Source organism: Megascapheus bottae, unplaced genomic scaffold, assembly GCF_031878675.1.
Source record: "Megascapheus bottae isolate mThoBot1 unplaced genomic scaffold, mThoBot2.hap1 HAP1_SCAFFOLD_37, whole genome shotgun sequence".
Classification (NCBI taxonomy): domain Eukaryota; kingdom Metazoa; phylum Chordata; class Mammalia; order Rodentia; family Geomyidae; genus Megascapheus; species Megascapheus bottae.
The window spans coordinates 5,823,568-5,833,346 of record NW_028327804.1 but is presented as its reverse complement, the minus strand read 5'-3'; the positions used below and the strand labels follow the sequence as shown (position 1 = coordinate 5,833,346).

At 48.0% G+C, this 9,779-nt stretch overlaps 2 long non-coding RNA genes across 3 annotated transcripts in view; one reads left to right on the top strand and one right to left on the bottom strand.

Annotated features, from left to right (window-relative positions):
• Positions 1–494: 494 nt before the first annotated feature.
• The window catches only part of LOC150039195 (uncharacterized), a 60,775-nt gene continuing 51,490 nt past the window's right edge, over positions 495–9,779 (top strand). Inside the window, exons 1-2 of one of the 2 annotated variants that reach the window (XR_016534500.1) lie at positions 495–550; positions 6,149–6,391. This is a non-coding gene — a long non-coding RNA (uncharacterized LOC150039195). Of the gene's footprint in view, positions 551–6,138; positions 6,392–9,779 lie in introns of those variants that run through there. The other variant, XR_016534499.1, reaches the window with a different exon arrangement.
• LOC150039196 (uncharacterized) lies at positions 8,002–9,769 on the bottom strand. Its single transcript, XR_016534498.1, has 2 exons — positions 9,690–9,769; positions 8,002–9,566 (listed from the first exon to the last, which is right to left on the bottom strand). It is a non-coding gene; the product is annotated as an uncharacterized LOC150039196 (long non-coding RNA).

Sequence of the window (9,779 nt, the reverse complement as noted above, 5' to 3'; positions counted from 1 at the left end):
GCAAACGGGAAGACCCGGCTTCCATTCCTCAGTGAAGTCAGAAACAAATGCTGCAGCTGTTGCTGCTGTGGTTGACGACGTGGTAGAGCTCTGGCCGGGAGAAAGCCCAGGCCCTGAGTTTCAGTTCGGGAGGCACGGGAAAGTACCGCTAGGCATTCACAGACAAGACAGCCCGGGTGCACACCTTCCAAATGCAGGGCCCAGTGAAGGCAATCCCACCAGGAAGGAGGCAGTCTCAGAGGCCTGGTTGGAGGGTAGGCCTCAGCCTAAAAATGACCTGATACTGTGTTTTTCATGTTTCTCCTTTGGGGCCCTCTGTACGTGTATGTCTCTCTGTCTTTGTCTCTGTCTCTGTCTCTCTCTCTCTCTCTCTCTCTCTCCCTTTCTCCCTCTCTCTCCCTCCCACCCCCCTGTTCTTTTTCTGTACTTTGAACCGGAGAGTTATTGAGCACCTAAATTTCTGTGTTTTACTTACATCTGGTGACTTGGTGGAGAAAGAAGAAAACCAGTTTTCTTAGGAAACATGGATAAGGGGAGGGAGGAAAAGGAGGTAGGGTTTCTCTCCTTTCTCTGTCTTTTTTTTTTTTTTTGGCCAGTCCTGGGGATTGTACTCAGGGCCTGAGCACTGTCTTTGGGCTTCTTTCTCAAGGCTAGAGCTCTACCACTTGAGCCAGAGCACCACACACTTCTGGATTTCCCTCCCCCCCCCCCCGCCCCTATGGAGGTGGTACCAGGGAAACCTTGCAGCAGCAGCAGCAGCAGCAGCAGCAGACTGTCTGACTCCAGCATAGCCAATGTACCCGAGCTTGCCCTCCTGTAAACATGCCACCATGGGGGCCCAGACAGAAAGCCCACCCACACCCCGCCTGACCTTCCCTTGTGGACATTTTCTTGGTTTTGTTTTGGGTTGGGGAGGGGTTTCTTCAACTTTTTCATTCACTCCTTTCTCAGGCCTCACAAACTCCACTCCTGAACCCTGTTCCACACAGTCTCCAAGCTTGCGGGAAGGCTGTGTCCCCCGCTGCTGCTGCTCTATCTATCCCAGTAAACAGCGGAAGATCATCCGAGTCCGGCCTGTTTCCTTCTTTCTCCCCCAGTTTTTCCTAACACTGACTGAGTGTTTCAGGTAGGCTAGGCAGGCACTGTCCCATGAAACCGCATTCCCGGCCCCACCATGATTGTTTTTGGTGCGCACGCAAGACACAAGACCATCCCCACCCACCAACCAAAAAAAAAAAAAAAAAGTAAGTCAATACCCATCTCCAATGGCTTCCTGTTAGTAGAGAAGAAAGACCAACTTGCCAGGCACGGTGGTCACTCAGGAGGCTGAGGTCTGTCTGAGGACTAAGGTTCAGAGCCAGCCTGGGTACCACAGGACGACCCGACCCGAGAGACACTTATCTCCCCCAAATACACTCTAGGAAACGGGAAGTGGGGCTTGGCTCCAGGGTAGGGTGGCAGCCTTCAGGTGAAGAGCGCCCACCCGGGCCTAGTTCGAGCCCCAGGACCCACCCCTCCAAAAAGGAAGAAAAATAGAAAAAGAGGAAGGGGAGGAAGCCATTTGGGGGAAGGAACAATGATTCCGGGTAAGGTGACATCAACATGCCATCTTTGCTTCAAAGAGAGACCACAGAATGCATTCCTTCCACAGGGATGCTTTCCTCAGCCTCAAGGATTCACATGTTGTCTGTGTGACAGTATGCATGCCTTCCTGGTGGTGGTGGTGTGTGTGGGGGGCAGGGAAACCTGGCTGCCTGCCTTCCTTTGATCAAAAATAAGGCTCTGTTTCATGGCAGGCTTCATCCTTACACCCTTCCCTGGGAAGAAATGCCCCCCAAACATCCAGAACTCAGTAACTGACTGGGCACCTGAATGTGACTAGTCGATCTATCCAGCCTGATACTTGTGGATGCCTGCCTGCCTGCCTGCCTGCCTGCCTGCCGGCCGGCCCATATGTCTTTACCCACCCCACCCCCACCAACTCTTGTTCACTCCTGCTTTTGTTTCTGTACTCCAGAAAGAACTGTATTTTAGGGCCAGCGGGTCTGCCAGTCTCCCTGCCTGCCTGGAAACCACGGTCCATTGCAGTGGCTCAACCAGGTGCTGGGGAGTCTGACATCTGTGGGTAGAGATTCAAGTCCAGCTTAAGCTCAGAACTTTCTCTCTCTCTCTCTCTCTCTCTCTCTCTCTCTCTCTCTCTCTCTCTCTCTCTCTCTTTCTTTTTTCTCTCTCCTTCCTTCCTTTCTTCCTCCCTCCCTCCCTCCCTCCCTCCATCCCTCCCTCTCTTTCTTCCTTCCTTCCTTCTTTCCTTCCTTCCTTCCTTCCTTCCTTCCTTCCTTCCTTCCAAGTTCTGGCCTGGACCCTCTGGCCTTGATCTCTCTGGGGGCTACGGAGTGCCTGCACCACTTCTGACTTTTCTGTGTATGCAGTCCAGAGAACCTAGGGCTTCATGCATGCATGCTACGCAAGTATTCTATCACTGGGTCACACTCCTGGCCCCCTTTTGAGATTCTTCATCTTGATTAATCACTAAAAATGCCACAAGTGGACCTTGGCCCCTTCCCTTCCCTTCCCTTCCCTTCCCTTCGCTTCCCTTCCCGCCCCCCCCCGCCCCTCCCTGGGCCATTCAACATGACCTAGGCCAGCAGCGCGTGTCCACCATCTAGTGTTAACTTTCGGAACTACCAGGGCTGTGAATCCCCATGGCGTGTCTGTCCTTCTGTTCGGTCCAGTCAGTAGGACTTGGGGTGGGTGGAGGGTGCAGAGAGTAGGTGAGATGGGCATTGATAATCAGTACATGCAGGGACATACACACACACACACACACACACACACACACACACACACACACACACACACACACACCAAACAGCGCCTCAAATCCGGCCACTTATGCTCTTCTATCCCAGTCAGGCCGGGCTGGGCTGGGCCTAATGTAGACTAGCTCTTTACAGAAACCAGGGAGGGTGTGGTGGTGGTGTGCAGAAGGAAGGGAGGGAGAGAGAGAGAGAGAGAGAGAGAGAGAGAGAGAGAGAGAGAGAGAGAGAGAGAGAGAGCGTGCACAGGAGAGCCCTTCTGCAGTTTTCTGTCAAAGCAGGCATCTGCACGAATGGATGGATGGATGGATGGATGGATGGATGGATGGATGGAGGGATGGAGGAGCAGCAGAGAAAAAAGGCAGGCAGGGTCTGATTCAAGAACTCCTGATCTGCCGGGAACCGTCCAATGGCTCAGGGCTGCAGACAGAGGAGGGAGCAAGGTCCTTCCTGCCTGCCGGGCATGCCAACCCTCCCTCTGAGAGGCAGAGAGCTTGGTGTCTGTCTCCTCTCCCCCTCCCCCCACCCTCCCTAGAACCTTGGCAGTTCAGGGAATGAAGAATGACTTGATCGGCAAGGAAATGAATAGATGGTGATGGTTGTTCTGCGTGCAATATGTGATTTCTTTCTTTCTTTTTTTCTTGCCAGTCCTGTGCTTGAGCTCAGGGCCTGAGCACTGCCCTTGGACTTTCTCAAGGCTAGAGCTCTACCACTTGAGCCTCAGCACCACTTCCGGCTTTTTTCTATGCATGTGGTACCGAGGAATCGAACCCGGGTCTTCATGCATGCTAGGCAAGCACTTTAACCACTAGGCCAAATTCCTGGCCCCAATATGTGATTTCTTTTCTCTTCTCCCCCACCCCGTTCATCTGATGCAGTTGGTGACTGTATCTGACTCTGTCACCTGGTCTATTGTAGATACGTTTTTGTTTATTTGAAATACAGAAGGGGAGGGGGGGAAGTCATAAGTGGGAGGAGGGAAATGGGGACAAAATTGTGAGAAGGGGTATCAGTGTGTGTGTGTGTGTGTGTGTGTGTGTGTGTGTGTGTGTGTGTGTCGTCATGTAGCCTATTCCTGAGGAATGTCACTGTCACCCCTCTACACATGACACCCCATCAATGAAGAAAGCAGAAGCAGAAGCAGAAGCAGCAGCTACAGAAGCAGAAGCTTGTACTGCTGTGTCACTCAGTCCTTCTCCAGGACCAGCAAGGTGGGCTGGCCAGCCAACGGTGTCTCCCTGGTCAGTCACATCCTCAAGTCCCCTCCCTGGTGCTTGGACACTCCGAGAAACCGGCCAGCGAGTTCAGGGGCCAACCCAACCAATCCCACCACCCCCACCCCATCGTCCATCTGTCCATCCGCCTGCCCCACACCCCAACCCCAAAGAACCTTCTCTCTCTGGCCAGCCCTGGCCTCAGGCATCAGAAATGAATGCAACCCCCTTTCATCTTGGGAGTGGAATACAAACACAAGCCAAAGACAGTGTGATTCAAGCAAATGGGTCCTTTTCTTTTATTTCTAGGGGAGGGCTGTGAGGTTGCAGTGGGGGCAGGGGGAGGGTGCTGGGGAGGAGGAGGGGCAGGGACAGGGGCAGGAGCAGGAGCAGGAGCAGGAGCCAGAGGCGCAGGGGTGTTCAGGGGCCAGGACAGGAGGCTTGCTTCTTTCTCCAAATCTCGCCTTGCATCCCTGGCTCAGCAAAACCTCCACACACACCAAAGGTGCACTGGATCGGATTCCTGGCTGGCTGCCTTCTGCTCAGTACTGAGTGGTTTAGGCATCTCTCCCTGGTCCTGGGGTCTATCCAGCGGTCCCTGGTGGGGTGTGGAAGATAAAGAGATGTTACAAGGAGGAGCAGCTTTTTCTCATCATGGCTTTTTTTAAAAAAAAAATCTTTCCCTTTCCCATCAAACTACCCACCTGACAGAGCTTGAACATACTAGCCACCCACGTGTACAAGCATCTACTACTTGAAATGGACCCCCTCAAAGGAAAAGGTTTGGGGACTTGATGCGGGATGGGTGGAGGGCTGCAGGACAACCCACACAGGCCCAAAGGAATGGCCTGTCGCTGACATGGACGCCCTACCAATCCCATTTGGATACATGGGCACTCCCACTCGCAGCCCAGCCATAGCTGATCAGTCTGAGTGCTTCCCTCCTCTAAATCCTGGTGTTAAGAGGATCCACTTGCCTGGAGACAGATGCCATATTGTAGAGGACAACTTTGAGTCTTGGTCCTCAGATTTCTTGCAGCCTCCTGAATGACTGGGGCTACAGACTTGAGCTAAAAGTGTTAGGCCAACGGGAAAACATGAAAAAATGTCTTTGATTTGAATGGGGAAGCTGTTCTCTATATATCCACACCAACTGCAGTTGCAGCTCTACTCAGAATTTACTGAGAGTTCAATCACTAATGTAAAATGCAAGAGCACAAGCTTAAGTATCAGAGTACTGATGACTCCACCAAGGCAGAAACCAGTGCAGCGAACTTATGATGCCAGGAAAATCACGGAGCTCCACATACACAGATCCCTGTGCTGTGTTCTTTCCCTCCCCCATGTCCATCACCCACCCTTCAATGTGCAATGCTACAACGGTCAAAGGGCGCCATCTAGTGTTCGTTTTTGGAAACTACCGTGGTTATAAATTCAAGTTTCCAATATGGACATAAAGGAACCACAGGCTTTGAGTCAGTGCACACAAGGAGGTGAAGGAAGGGTGGAGTAGAAATTAATATAAAAATTATCAATGGAGGTTCGGGAGTTTGGCCTAGTGGTAGAGTGCTTGCCTAGCATGCACGAAGACCCAGGTTCAATTCCTCGGCACCACATACATAGAAAAAAGCTGGAAGTGGTGCTGAGGCTCAAGTGGTAGAGCTTTAGCCTCGAGAAAGTCCAAGGACAGGGCTCAAGCCCAGGACTGGCAAAAAAAAAAAAAAGAAAGAAAAGGAAAAGCAGTCAGTACAACAATGTTTACACAAGACAAGTAAAGCTATGGCAGGTGGCTCACAACTGTAATCCTTGCTGATCTGGAGGCTGAGATCTCATGAGGTTCAAAGCCAGCTTCAGCAGGAAAGTCCTTCTAAGACTCTTACTTTGAGTTCAGTCCTCAATACAAGGAACCCAGAAAATGAAAAAAAGAAAGGAGGACCGGAGACAGAAAGGGAGGGAGAGATTCTTCAGGGAAGGAGGAAATTTACTACCCTCAGAAGTAGAAGCAGAGATAGAATATTCGTTTTGGTTTTGGATGTTCTTCTTTGATTTTATTTTACATTCCAGAAAGGGCTAAGGTGTCTGTCATTCCTTATCTCTCTCTCTTTTTTTTTTGCCAAGGCAAAATGCTTTTCATCTGGAACTGGGAAGTTGCAGTGCATAAATTACTGAGATTGCAGCAGTACTGCTGAAGATTTCCTCAGGATCAAATTAGCACCGCATAAGGCAGGAGTTCAACCAGGACTGTGCTGCATTCTCCAGGAAGGCAGAAGAAGCAGTGCATCCCAGCTGTAGTACCTGGAACCCATGGACATCCCAGAGGCCCCTCCTCTCCAGCATTCACCCTCTCCATGCAAAGTTATGGTGAGTGCTTGCCACCTAGCGTCCATTTTCTGCAACTGCCTGGGTTTGGTTTTGTTTTATTGTTTTGTTTTTGTGGGTCCTGGGGTTTGAACTTGGCCTGGACGCTGTCCCTGACCAGTTTCCCTCCCCCTCAGCCTACCCCCGCCCTTCACTGACCAAAGGGAATAGAGAAAATAAAGGGAAAGAGAGGACATTGAGGTATGAAAAGCCACTTCAACTACCAGAGAACTGACATTCAGTAGGCTAAAACTTAAATAGCCATATCCTGGAGATGGCAGACCTCAAAATGATCTCATAAGATTGCAGATTACTCTATTGGTATACAATTTTTTTTTTGCCAGTCCTGGGCTTGAGCTCAGGGCCTAAGCACTGTCCTTGGACTTTCTCAAGGCTAGAGCTCTACCACTTGAGCCTCAGCACCACTTCCGGCTTTTTTTCTATGTATGTGGTACCGCGGAATCGAACCTGGGTCTTCATGCATGCTAGGCAAGCACTTTAACCACTAGGCCAAACTCCCGGCCCCTTGGTATACAATTTTAATAAGATCTCCCTTTTAAGAATAGGGATGGACAAAAGAGGAGGTGAAATGTGAGGAAATAAGAGGAGTCCCTCTCACATTGTCTCTGCTTGCCAAAACAGCAAGTTATAGGAGCAAATTACTAATATCCTTGTAAGTCATGTTTGAAAATGCACAGAGACCAAAAAAAAAAACATTAAAAAAAATACTTGGAACTTGACAAAAAAAAAAAACAAACCCAAAATTGTAACCAGGTGCAGTGCTTCATGCCTGTAATCCTTACCTACGCATGAAGCTGAGATCTAAGGATCGTGGTTCAAAGCCAGCCAGGGCACTAAAGTTCATGAGACACTTATCTCCCATTAACCTCTAGAAAACCAGAAGTGGTGCTGTGGCTCAAGGGGTAGAGCAGCAGCTTTGAGCTGAAGAGCTCAGGGACAATGCCCAGACCCAGGGGTAGGGTGGAAGCCTGGAGCTGAAGAGCTTGGGGACAGCAGCCAGGCCCAGAGTTCAAGCTCCAAGACCACGAACAACAAAAAAGTATGTTTTAGAAACATGTAACTAAGGGACAGACACCTGTCCATGTCCTGTGTTCACAGGATCCTCAAACCTCCCAGACAACCTCAGCAAGAAGGATCATCATGAAATCTCTGGGGCCGCATGTGCCAACTTTGCTTCCTTAAGAATAAACTCTTGGCCAAGGCAGAGGTCACCTTCCTCTTCCATCACAGAACCCTAGTCAAGGAATGATGCTGTCTTTATTGTGTTGGAAGGCACTACAGTGTATCTGTTCTTGGATTCTCCAAAGAAATGCAGGGTGTGTTTGGAGGTTGGGGTCAACTTTGTCTTGGTGAAGGAGATCAATAGAAAAGAGGCCCTCAAGTGCCTTCTCTGTGTCTAGCTCAAGTCCTTCCTCCCTCTCAAGGGCCACCTGCGTAAGCACACTGACAAGGCTGTGGTGCCATCTCCAACATGACTTTTCCAGTTTCTGCCCCTCTCCCACCCTTCCATACCTGGGCCAACTCTTGTGCTACTGTCTCCAAGGCACTCAACATTTATTCCAAGGCCTGAAAACATTTGGACCATACTATAATTTCTTATAAAACACTAACAGTTTATTTTAAAGCCGGAAAACATAGGGATTATACTATACTTTCATATAAAACAACAATATCTAACTTTTTGAAAATGTACACATTGACTGCCCCCTAAGTAACTTGTGATTATTTAGTATTAGAGCTTTGTGTACAAAATCATTTAATTTCAAAAAAAATTGATGTCAAAACAAATTTTCTTGCACCTGTATCTTATATCTACTGTACCATTCAAATTCTTTATCATCTTACATGATTTCTTCAAAATCTGTGATCAAGGGTATATATTCAAAAGCATTTTTTATAAATAGAAACAGTGCTTCTGGCAGCCTAAATTAAAAAATGAAATAAAAAGTTTACCAATCAGAATTAATTTCATTACTATGTAGGGAAGGTAATCACCAACGTTTTTGTGCAAACTATGCTAGCCTTTTTTTTTTTCTTTTTGCCAGTCCTGGGCCTGAGCTCAGGGTCTGAGCACTGTCCTTGAACTTTCTCAAGGCTAGTGCTCTACCACTTGAGCCTCAGCACCACTTCCAGATTTTTTTCCATGTATGTGGTACCAAGGAATCGAACCCAGGTCTTCGTGCATGCTAGGCAAGCACTCTACCACTAGGCCAAACTCCTGGCCCACCTTTTTTTGGGGGGGAGGGGGGTTTTTTTCATTAAAGAATTTATTAACATTGATTTTTGCATCATATTTCAAATGTCATGTTCAACAAACAAGTATTCAAGAAAGGAATCTCTATACATAATTACTGGCACTTAGATTTTAGAACATAATTAAAATTAGGCTGAGGGTTTGTATGTCATACAACATTATGTAATAAAACATTATGTCTATAGAGTCATACATTTTTATGTCTATGTAGTTGTGTTTATATTTCTGATACCATGTCTATAGCATTGGGTACAAAATATTGAGTCCTTGCTCTTGTACTGTTTGGATTTTTACATCATATTTCAAATGTCATGTTTAACAAACAAGTATTCAAGAAGAGAATCTCTCTGGGGCCGGGAGTTTGGCCTAGTGCTAAAGTGCTTTCCTAGCATGCATGGAGACCCGGGTTTGATTCCTCGGTCCCACATACATAGAAAAAAGCCAGAAGTGGTGCTGAGGCTCAAGTGGTAGGTAGAGTGCAAGCCTTGAGAAAGTCCAAGGACAGTGATCAGGCCCTGAGCTTAAGCCTGGGACTGGCAAGAAAAAAAAAAAAGAATCTCTATATACAATCACTATGCTAGCCTTTTAAGCTTTAGGAGCATTAACAGCTTAAGAAATGACATAGAGTATGCTGTGATTTTCAAAATCAATGAGTACTTCAAATGCAAAGTGGTAATAAAATCGTAAATGATACAATACTACCATGAGACAATAATTAGTGGCACATTATTCAGACAAAGCAAGCAAGCGTTGCTTCTTACACTTTACATGCTTGCTTTCACGTTGCCAGGGACACTTTAGGAGGACTTAGAGTAACATTCCAATTGTTTTTAGGGTTTGGGTGTAGCTCACTCCCGGAGAGTCTCCATAATGGTCAGAAGGCCTGGAGTTCTTTTCCCAGCACTGAAAAGAAGAAGACACATGTTTCTAGATGAGTGTCCATATATGTACAGATTTTCAGCCGTCTTTGTGAGGGTACAGAAGGGTTAGTTCATTCACAGTCAAGTGAAAGCACAGCGCATGCACCCAGGCAGCCGTGCTGAGACTCCATATGCTTCGTGCACATTGGTGGGCACATCTGTGATTCCAGCTATGCCTTTCAGGAGACTATCCCAC